At 35.4% G+C, this 10,947-nt stretch overlaps 2 long non-coding RNA genes across 2 annotated transcripts; both read right to left on the bottom strand.

Annotated features, from left to right (window-relative positions):
* LOC107644484 lies at positions 1,684 to 4,491 on the bottom strand. Its single transcript, XR_001621355.2, has 3 exons — positions 4,111 to 4,491; positions 3,856 to 3,913; positions 1,684 to 2,077 (listed from the first exon to the last, which is right to left on the bottom strand). It is a non-coding gene; the product is annotated as an uncharacterized LOC107644484 (long non-coding RNA).
* On the bottom strand, positions 5,495 to 9,273 carry LOC110263057. Its single transcript, XR_002348053.1, has 3 exons — positions 9,093 to 9,273; positions 5,859 to 5,895; positions 5,495 to 5,804 (listed from the first exon to the last, which is right to left on the bottom strand). It is a non-coding gene; the product is annotated as an uncharacterized LOC110263057 (long non-coding RNA).

The following is a 10,947-nucleotide window of genomic DNA, read 5'->3' as shown; positions in this document are numbered from 1 at the left end:
GTTTTCTTTTTTATTTTATTTTTATTATTAAAATAGGAATAGGGGTAGTTTAGGAATAACATAAAAAAATTTATTAAAAAGGACGATTTTAATACGAAAAAAACGTTAAGAACGATTCTAAATAAAAAATTAGATGAGGGACGGTTTCGATTTTCACGCTCAACTTTAGGGACCAAAACAGTACTTACCCCTTTTCTTATTCTCATGGAGAAACCATATGTTTTTCGTTATCTTTCGACAATTTACCATCCTTTTGCATTTTGTCACTTTTCAGCCGTTTTCTGACAGTTCACCATCTATTCAGCAGTTTTTTGGCAATTGACCACTCTTGCGGCAGTTTCATCTGCATTCTTTCCGACAGTTCTATCTGCGATCCATTTCGGCAGTTCCTTCTGTGCTTTCTTTGTGGTAGTTTCGTCTGCGTTTTCTTATGGCAGTTTCATCTGCACTTCCTTCCGTCAGTTCCATCTGCGCTTCCTTTAGGCAGTTTCATTTGCACCCGTTCTAATCAGTTTATGCATTTTTTTTATTTCGTTATTTTAAATAAGTTTCAAACTAAAGTTGTTACTTGAGTTTGAGGAAAGATGTTAGAGTATAATTAGGATCAATTAGATCAATTAGCATTATTTAACATCTCTGAATATTTATTATAGGATATTACATCTTTATTATTTTAATTCTCTTAACACCTGTAAATACCTTTCTATATTGTATCATTCTAAATCATTTAAATACATACAAACATTTTTTCTACTGTTCTTTTTTACCTACTAATAATTTTAAATTGTAAATTTTAACTGATAATTCTTTAATTCTAATCATAAATTATAAAGTCTAAATCTAAATCTTTTAAAAAAATACGATTTTTAAAATGAAAAAAATTAACCAATATTAATTAACTAAAACTAATTTTTTATACTTTCTCTAAAAAAATCCATTTTGATTCTCTTTTTATATGTTGTGATGTGAACTTTTTTTTTAATATTGGGCCAAAGGTGGTATTACCCACCAAAATAACCAAACAGGAGAGTTTAACGTCGTTATGGGAGCCGTCAAATGCTGCAAAGAAAACGTCAATGTCGTTATGTGGAAAACGTCACTGACATTTTGATCAAAACGTTACCGACGTTTTGTTGTGCATGATCAACACGTGGCAGGTTCCTCTCTCTTCTCACACGTTGATGAAAACGCCAACTCTCTTCTTCCTTCGTTCTTTCTTCTTCAGTCCATAGTCTCCATTATTCTTATCCATAGTCTTCATTCTTTCTTCTTCATTTTGTTTACCCCACATCCCCACAACAAAAAAAACGGCAGCCCCACATTCCCGCAACAAGGACAATGGCAACAGTCAAAGATAGAAAAAGGTTAGTATTTTAAACGTATTATTAGTAATTAATTAGGATTAATCTTATTGTTTTGAAGTAAAAGTTAAAAAAAAACAGTATGTAATATTTTTAAAATAATGTTTTGTGTAACACCCCAACTTTTGACACGTCATGACCAATGCCAAATGTCCAGGTGTTACTCGTCGTGCGGCCTACTTAGCTCTAGACTCATATTTTTATAAATTAATATCAATAAAAGCCTTTATCGGTTCAATCGTGAACATATTACTACTCGTGGAATAGCGTTTAGTTGCTCGCAAGGTTAGTTTCTTCAGAGTTGTCGTGTAAGAAAACACAAGGCAACAGAAAATAACATATATAAACATATATATAATATACACATGAGTTAAGTTCAAGGATACGTGTCATCCATCAAAGCCGCGTATCACACCAAGTTATATGTACAGATACAAAAGAAGAAATTAGTCCCAACCCTCACACGGGTTTCCTAAGCTGGAACCGAACTACTAAGACGTCCTACCCCTCTAAAAGTACTACAAAAGTGAGGGGAAAGTGATACTAAGATCATCAAACAGGAGCGAAAGATCCACTGCGACTAACTCTGGAGTGATCTCCAACATTGTGCAAGAAAGAGGTCCAAAACATGCTCCATATGAAGACTCCGCCGCGCGCCGGATCCTCATAGCTCAGCGGTTAGAACGAAACTCACAGGGCTCCTCTACCGGACCCGCCTGGGGAGGGGGAAAAGAAAGAAAAGAAGGGTGAGAACCTAGAGTTCTCAGTAAGGAAAAAGGGGAACCTAGGGTCTTTATCTCTAAGTTGTCATGAAACAGAAAAAGAACAAACACAGAGACTCAAGGCACAAACATATTTATAACAAGTAAGTAGCATGAACAAGAAAGAAATGACAGTAAATAATTCACAAGAAGTTCATATGCGCAAATAAGATGATGCATGCCTGTTCCTAGTGCAGGCCATAAGCTCATGCGTCGGTTGTCTACCCGCAACCCGACGTTACTCAGAGTGAACCCCGAGTATGGTCTCTTTACTGTGTCAATTAGACACCTTGGCATCACGGTTACCCGTGTCAATTAGGCCTCATTATAATAACATTTCAATGTGTATCACAATAAAGAACAGTGCTATCAATTAGGCGAACATTCCCGCATTAGCAATCTCAGGCTATCCATTAGGCAGGCACTTTCGCATTAGCAGTTCGGCACAAGGCCCATTCAATATAATTCTCAACTTTTATTTCATTCCTTGTTCCTCATTTTTCTTTCTTCACTTTATCTCTCAATATCATTGTCTTTAACTTTAACCTTTCTTAGGGACAACTTACACATCTTCATTAAACTAAGTCCTTAAACTTTTATAGAAATTCAGACATAATCTCCTCTAAAATAGCACTAAAACCACCCTTACGGGTTTCCTCAACTTTAACAATGTTCAAACTTTCCTTAACTATTTACCAGGTAAACATTCTTAATTGGTCATTATACTCTCTTTAATCCATTTAGTTATTGTAAAATCACGGGTTTAGAAAATAAAACTTGGTTCTGGGACATTCCGACCATAACTGAAAATTGTACAAATATTTTAAAATTTTGCTATCATTGCAGAAAAATAGCAGTGAGCAGTAAATTTGTTAAATTCACTAAAAATCCAGTTCTCATCCATTGCCTTTCAAAATTTATGTACTTAGACAAGACTCTTTCAGCTTTCCAGAAAACTAAATTTCAGATTATTACCATGTCACATGAAAAAGTTATGAGCTTAGGAACACAGCCCTATTTTCATAAACCAGTTCAGAGTTTCCAGCAAACAACTGATTTTTCAAGTGACTTATCTAAGTCTATAAAATAGATATGAATATGAAACTTGTACTCACTTAAAATAGACTAATAGATCTTTAAAATTCTTTTGAAGTCAACTCTAAATTCTGTTTAAATTAAAAGTTATAGTATCTGAAAGTTGGTACTGCAGAACCAGAAAACCAGAAAAATCTGCAGCAACCACTAAACTTCAAAAAATCATATCTTCCAAACCGCTTGGCCAAATTCTTTGAAATTTTTATGGCATGTTCAAGACACACTAAAGTTTTATAAAAAAATAATCTCATCTAAAAATTAGGTCTGGACTGCTCCCAGAAAATCATTCGTTTTACTGCCAATTATGCATATTTCTGCAGAAATTCTGCACAAAGCATTTCCAACAACCTCACATACCAAATCCTATATTCAAGCCTAGGATTCATCTAAAACCATAATTTTACCTTTCTTTTGACTAACTAAAGTTGCTAGCATAATCAACACAGCTCTAAGAGTTTATATTCATTAATTTATCCCTTGTTGCAAAGACCCACTCATAACTCAAACTCACTTTTCTGCATCTTTATCATAACAAAAATTCATTATACACTTTTCAACAAACAAACACATGATAAACCATCAATCATAAGCAGTATACACAGCTGCAAGTAACATATCTTGTATAGACTATCCCTTACCTCTCTTCGAGAATTTCACAAACCAAAGTCTGTCCTTGCTATATTAAATCAGAAAACCCTAACAAACATAATTAAAGAGATTTGTCAATTCATAGAGCTAATTGGCCGAGTTGCATATGGAGCAAGAGAAGAGTTCTTACTCTTGTGATGAGCTGAATTGATTGGTTTGGTTACCAATTAAAAGAATTGGAGCTCAATAAGGGTAGAATCTTTAATTTAGGAAAAATCAACAGAACACAAGTTACTGGTTCTTACCTAACAAGAAGAACACTAAGAAAACCAGGAAAGGAAAGAGGTAGGTTCCTTCTTTGGCTTCGGGTAGCAGCTCTCTTGATGACCCTTCTCCTTCTTCTTGGTGGTGACGCACGCAGATGATGATGATTTCTGCTGGGTCTTCCTCTTCCTTCTTCTTGGCCGCCACTCTTGCTTCCTTTCTTCTCTTCGTATGGTTTCTAGGAAAATTGAGAGACTTGGCTCATCTATATATATCTACAGAAGGTGGGAAGAGGTGAGCTGGTGTGACAAGGCTTCGTGGCCTCTTCCTCTTGCAACACCACATCACAGTATTGATTACATGAAGAGGTAATCATGGTCTTGGACAACACGTTCGGTTGTGAGAGAAGAAGGGAAGATGAGTTTAATCAGAGTTTTTCTAGGTCTGGGTTATTTAAGGAAAGCATGGTTTGGTTGAATCGGGAGAAGAAAAATCAAACCGGTTCAAAAATTTGAATTATCTAACTAATATGGTTCAAGGGAATACTTATTCCATAGAATAATTGAATCGGAAAAAGGTTCGTCGCTTGGAAGCACTAAAAGAAAAGTTTTGCGCTACGTGTTCTAATTCTAATTCGTTATCTATGCTACTTATATATAAACCTATGCATGTCAGCGAACGCCGTAAAGAATAAAAAAAATCACAGGCCTTATGGGAGTAGGGTGGTTACATTTTGATTACGTAGATGAATAAATTAATTATTAGTTCTTGATTAGGAGTAGTAAAAAATATATTATCTTTGTTATAGTTATAATAATAGTATTAATTGTTAGCGTATCGTTAATGTATATTATTCGTTGAATGTTAGTATATATTTTTTTAATTTTAATTTTGTTTAATTAATTTTTTTAAAAAACAGAATTTTTATTAATTTTAGTTTGATTTTATATAATTTATGTGAGAAAAAGGCCGCTTTAGAATTTTTGTTTAGTTTTGTTTTAATTTTTACTTTTTTGAAAAACAGACGTTTTTAGTAATTTTAATTATATTTTAAATAATTTATTAGAAAAAAATTTAATAATTTTAGTTTTATTTAAAATAATTGATTTCAAAACATAATTATTTATTTAATTCGGATATAATTTTTTAGTGATTTAGATTTTTAGGTTAAAAAAATGGGAAAACGTGACATCACACGTGCTGACGAGCATATATCAGAATATCTTCAACATCCTATATATGTAAGTAATTTTTGTGTTTACTGTTATGCTTAATAATTAATAATTCAATTAGTAATTATAAATTATTTGAATTTTTAGTAATTATTAATTATATTTGTTACTAAACCGAGTATTAGTTTAGTAATATTGACTAGTTCTGGTTATTGACGGTTAGTTATTATTTTTGTTATCAGGGTTCAAGAAATTTGCGCACTAGACACTTACGTATACACCAAATAGACTCATATGATGCTAGGGTGGAAGAACAACTCAGAAAGAGCGGATTCTATCATATATCTCAGATTGGAAGGATCATGTCTCACGGTCCAACTATAGACGCACTAGTTGAAAGGTGGCGGCCTGAGACGCACACATTTCATCTTCCACACGACGAGTGCACGATTACGTTGGAGATCAACAACCATATTCACAGCCATATACATACCCACCGTATCCGTACCTACCACATCCACAAGCATATGCATACCCACCATGCGCACAACCATATTCACAACCTCTCACTCAGCCTGTTATATCATATCCACCATACTCACAGGAATATGCACAACCTTTCACTCAGCCTACCATACAGCCATACACACAGCCCTCTACGATGCACGAGGAATACATACCGACCCAGGCACCGCACTATTCGTTGACACAAATACTAGGGACATCGACACATGATGAGGAACAGTATAGGCATATTATTGATTGGGTTCAGGGTCCTGAGTCATCTCAATGGGTAGATAATTTATTCTCTACCCATGACCCTGTACAGGTGCCGGTGCCTCAAGAAGGTCCTGGTCGATTATCTTTGGATGCAAGTCGTCCACCGCGGTCCTTTTTTGAGTACTCTATGTCGAGGAGCTCTGTTGATTCTGGTAGGAGTGTTCATAGGGGGATTGGATGTCGGCAGACTCCGACACGGATTTCTATGCCCGAAGAGGATGAGGAGGAGACTGACAATGCGGTTGAGGAGACTTGTGCAGGGGAGCATGAAGTCGATCAGCTCGGTTTAGTTCCTGATGCGGTTGATGAGGGCGGTACAAGTGATGAAATGATTGATGAAGCTGGTGCAGGTAATTTGATTGTTATGCATTGAATGGGATTGATATTTATGTTTATGAGATATTATTTAGTGATATAGTAATAGTATTGTGTTAAAAATACTATTTGGCTGTTGATTTAGGTTTGCTATTCACCCTATTGTTTCTTGATTAGGGTTGGTATTCATATTATTGATACATGAGTATTGACCAGGGCTAATTTTTGTTATCATTCAGGTGCCCAGAATAAGGGATATGACCTTAGGATTGACCCAACTCGTAAAAGTGCCTGTAGATGGTCTCTGTCAACCATTAAAAAGAGGGTGAAGAAAGGATGTTCCAAAATGGCACGAAGCATGAAGAAAATTTTCTCTAAATGAACCATTATACTAATATTTATTATACATATATAAAGAGACTATTGTTTAATGATAGTGCACACTAGGGTTTAGATTGTTGTGAACATGGTTGATGAATTGTTGAGATTGAAAGAACCCTAAAGGGTGGTTAAGTCCATTTTTAGAAGGGGTTATGTCCGAATTTTTTTAAAAATGTAAGAGTTTAACTATTGAATTGTGTGAAATGTGACTTGAAAGAACCAAACTTCAACTGAATATCACCTAAACAAGTTAAATGGACAACACTAAAAAAGAGATTAAATCAATTACATGGATACAACTAAAAATAAGAGCAACTGAGTTAAATGGATACAACTGAATATAAGAGTAAATAACATAAATGGGACAATAAAAAATCAGCCAAGTTGACAACTACTCGTTCGGAGCCGAACCACTAGCACTAGCTCCTCCACGATGCAGGCATCTACTTCAGCTGTGACCCTCACCACCACAAAGTCTACAACGCCTAGGACCACGTAAATCACGCACATCCATTTCATTCAAGAAGCGTGTTTTTTTAGGATGACCTTTGGCCACTCGCCTGAGGTGAGGATTTGGTACTAGTCGTGGTCCTTGATACACAGGCCATGTTGTTAGATTTCCTAGTGGCCTGAATCGGGTTCTGTACACCTTTCGGATCTCTGCCATTGTATATACCTCATGCACATACTACTTCCAATCTAGGCGCTGGTTTGCACAACAGGCAAATACATGGCGACAAGGAATTCGATCGACCTGAAACTCACCACAATCGCAATGTCTTAGACGCAGATTTACTGCAAACTCTAAATCGCTGGGCATCTCTCGTACTTCAAAAACTTCGTTCTGCCTGTCAAATAAATTAACTTGGATATTTCCTGATGCCGTTTGATTAGACTGGATTTTCTCAGTTGCATACTCGGAGAATAAATGACCTGCACTTATACGAGCCTCGGCCTCGGCCCTCTTCCTTGTGAACAAGGCATTAAGTCTGTAAAAAGTTGCCTTGACAAGGGCTGTCACAGGAAGATTACGTGCTCCTTTCAAAACTCCGTTAATGCACTCCACTAGGTTAGTGGTCATGTGTCCCCAGCGATGTCCCTCATCATATGCCAAGGCATATTGTGATCGAGGAATATTGTCGAGCCACTGCTTGTAAGCCACACCCCGCTCACAATTTCTCTCGTAACGCATGTTGAATTTACGGACTGTTCTAGAATAGCCTGCCATAAGAGAACAACGGAATCCAGATAATACCATCAGTTTGTTGTTAACTTTTCACCGTCGGCCACAAACTGCATAAAATGTAAATAATTTATTTACTTATGTTGACAATCAGCTTCTGCATTCCTGACGCTTTGAACCTTCTCAAGAAGTTAGAAGCTACATGCCTGATGCAAAACATGTGAATAGCCCTCGGATATTGCCATGCTCCATCACTACGACTTACAGCTGAGATAATGGACTCGTGTCGATCAGAGATAAGACCAACACTATCTCGATTAACTACATGCGTTCGTAGATGGCTAAGAAAAAAGTGCCAAGCATCGGCGGTCTCACCCTCAACTATGGCAAATGCAAGAGGCACGATATTCCCATTTTCATCTTGTGATACTGCAACCAAGAGAGCCCCTTTATATTTTCCATACAAGTGTGTGCCGTCTACCTGTACCAGCGGCTTGCAGCTTCTGAATGCTTTAATACAAGGATAGAAAGCCCAAAAGACTCGCGTCAAAATCCTGAGATCCTCAACCAACTCATCCCCTCGATATAATAATAACAATAATAATAATAATAATAATAATAATAATAATAATAATAATCATCGTTGCATAATAATAATAAGGGTAAAGTATACCTTTTATCCCTGAAGTTTGGCAAAAATTTTAAAAATATCCTTAAATTTTATTTTGAATCAATTTTGTCCCAGAAGTTTTCGATTTGTATCAAATATACCCTTGACGGCTAAATTTTCAAAAAATTTAAGACCAATCTAACAATAATGCATGAAAATTATGCTTAATTTGCTTGTGTTGAGGATTGTTCTTATGAAATTGTTGTTGAATTGGTCTTAAATTTGTTGAAAAAATAGCCGTCAGGAGTATATTTGATGCAAATCGAAAACTTCTGAAATAAAATTGAAACAAAATAAAACTTAGGGGCATCTTTGAAACTTTTGTCAAACTTCAGAGACAAAAAGTATACTTTTCCATAATAATAATAATAATAATAATAACCTCCGTTTCATAAAAAGACTAATAATAATTAGTAATAATAATAATAATAACAACGTAACAATACTAATAATAATTCAAATATTTCTAACAACAATAAAAAAAAATTTACCTCTATTGACATATTCAGAAAATTCTGGAACATGCATGGCATCAAGATTCAAAATATGCATAAACAATGGCTCTCCCGATGGATGTTGATCCACTAGTGCATTAGCAACATCTGCTACATCTCCCTTAACTGATATATCATCTTTTTCCACATCTTCAGTTAGACCAACAACTTCATAATTACCTTCAAACTCTTCATCACTTTCGGTATTATAACCCATCCAGTCTATATTGGGTTCCGAAAAATCAATATCTTTAATTTCTTCGCACTCAACATATAACTCGATAAGTGAAGCTCGTGCTCTAGTTTGATGGTAGGTCGAAAACATTCCTTGTATACTAGCTTCATCAGCCACGTGCATTACTTGAAATTGAATGAAACCACCAAATACTAACACAGGCTGCCTATATAAAATATTGGTCACTCTCTTCCGGCCTTGCTGACCTACACTCTGACAGAGTACACTCTTAAGTCCTTCATATGTTATTGAAAGAGGAACAATAATAACACATGGATTCTCACACAAAAAACTCACACCCTCATGTGTATCATACAAAATCTTACCATTGAAATATATTTTTAAACTAACATAACTCTCCATTTTATACACTTATTACATTTACCCACAACTTATTTCACTCAACAGATGCAGAACAACTTCAACTGCTAAAGAATGAAGAACAACTTCAGCAGCTAAAGAAGTAAGAACAAATTCAATTGCTAAAGAAGAAAGAGCTCTAAGCTCTCTGAAAATTTGAAGGCAAATAACTTTGTGTTGTTCACTTTCTACTCTACTCAAGGTGTTTCTCGTATAACACTAGCATACCTTATATAGCTAATTTTAAATTTTTTTTATTTATACTTGTACTAAACGTCACCACCGTTTTGACCATTTTCAATGGTAAAATTTGTTTCAACACAAAACGGCACCGCCGTTTTCTGTTTTTAAATTAAAAATTTTTTGCCTCCTAGACAAAACGGCAAACGCCGTTTTCAGCTATGCTTATTTTTTTAATTATTTATTAATTATTTATTTCTTGGATTTTTAAATAAGTTATGCCTATTTATTTTTTTAATTATTTATTTCACCATCAATCTTATTTCCAAAAAATCCATTGGTTTGGAAATTTTTGTAGGCCAAACCACTTGGCTCAGGGTATTGGGAAGCTATCTCCCAGATAAAGATGTTCTATTTAGTTTTGATGCATTCTTCCGAACTTATGGGTTGCATATTAAACTCACTGGCCTAACTTACAAAGGGCAGTTTTTATCTTTTGCGGGGATGCAAAGCATTTTTGAAATCCAAGAAGCTCCAGAAGAATATAGGGAGATCCAACAACTACTCATTAGTGCTTGTTGTGACAGCTATGACCAATTCAATCATCATGCACCTTTGTGGAAGAATCCAGAATTTTATGTTCACCTCCCTTTCAAAAAGAATGAAGACATCAACCCAACAAAGGCCACGCATTCAGGAATGAACCCTGAAGATCTAAAGTTGGCAAGAGCTGAATGTGCAGCCCTTCTTGTTCAAAGACTCATTGAACCAACCAATTCTAACTGGGCATGTCAAGCATTTTATGTTGAAAAAAGAGCCGAGCAAAATAGAGGAAAGAAGAGGCTTGTCATTGATTATAAGCCACTTAATGTCTTCTTACAAGATGATAAGTTTCCTTTACCAAAAATCTCAGTTACTACACAGAGGTTAAATGGAGCAAAAATATTCAGCAAGTTTGATCTAAAGGCTGGTTTTTGGCAAATTAGGCTCCACCCTGAGGATAGATACAAAACAGCATTTTGTATTCCTGAAACCCAATATCAATGGACAGTAATGCCATTTGGACTCAAAGTAGCCCCGTCCCTTTTTCAGAAGGCTATGACCAAAA

The sequence above is a fragment of the Arachis ipaensis genome, chromosome B05, assembly GCF_000816755.2.
Source record: "Arachis ipaensis cultivar K30076 chromosome B05, Araip1.1, whole genome shotgun sequence".
In the NCBI taxonomy this organism is placed as follows: domain Eukaryota; kingdom Viridiplantae; phylum Streptophyta; class Magnoliopsida; order Fabales; family Fabaceae; genus Arachis; species Arachis ipaensis.
This window is presented reverse-complemented; position numbering and strand designations above follow the sequence as displayed.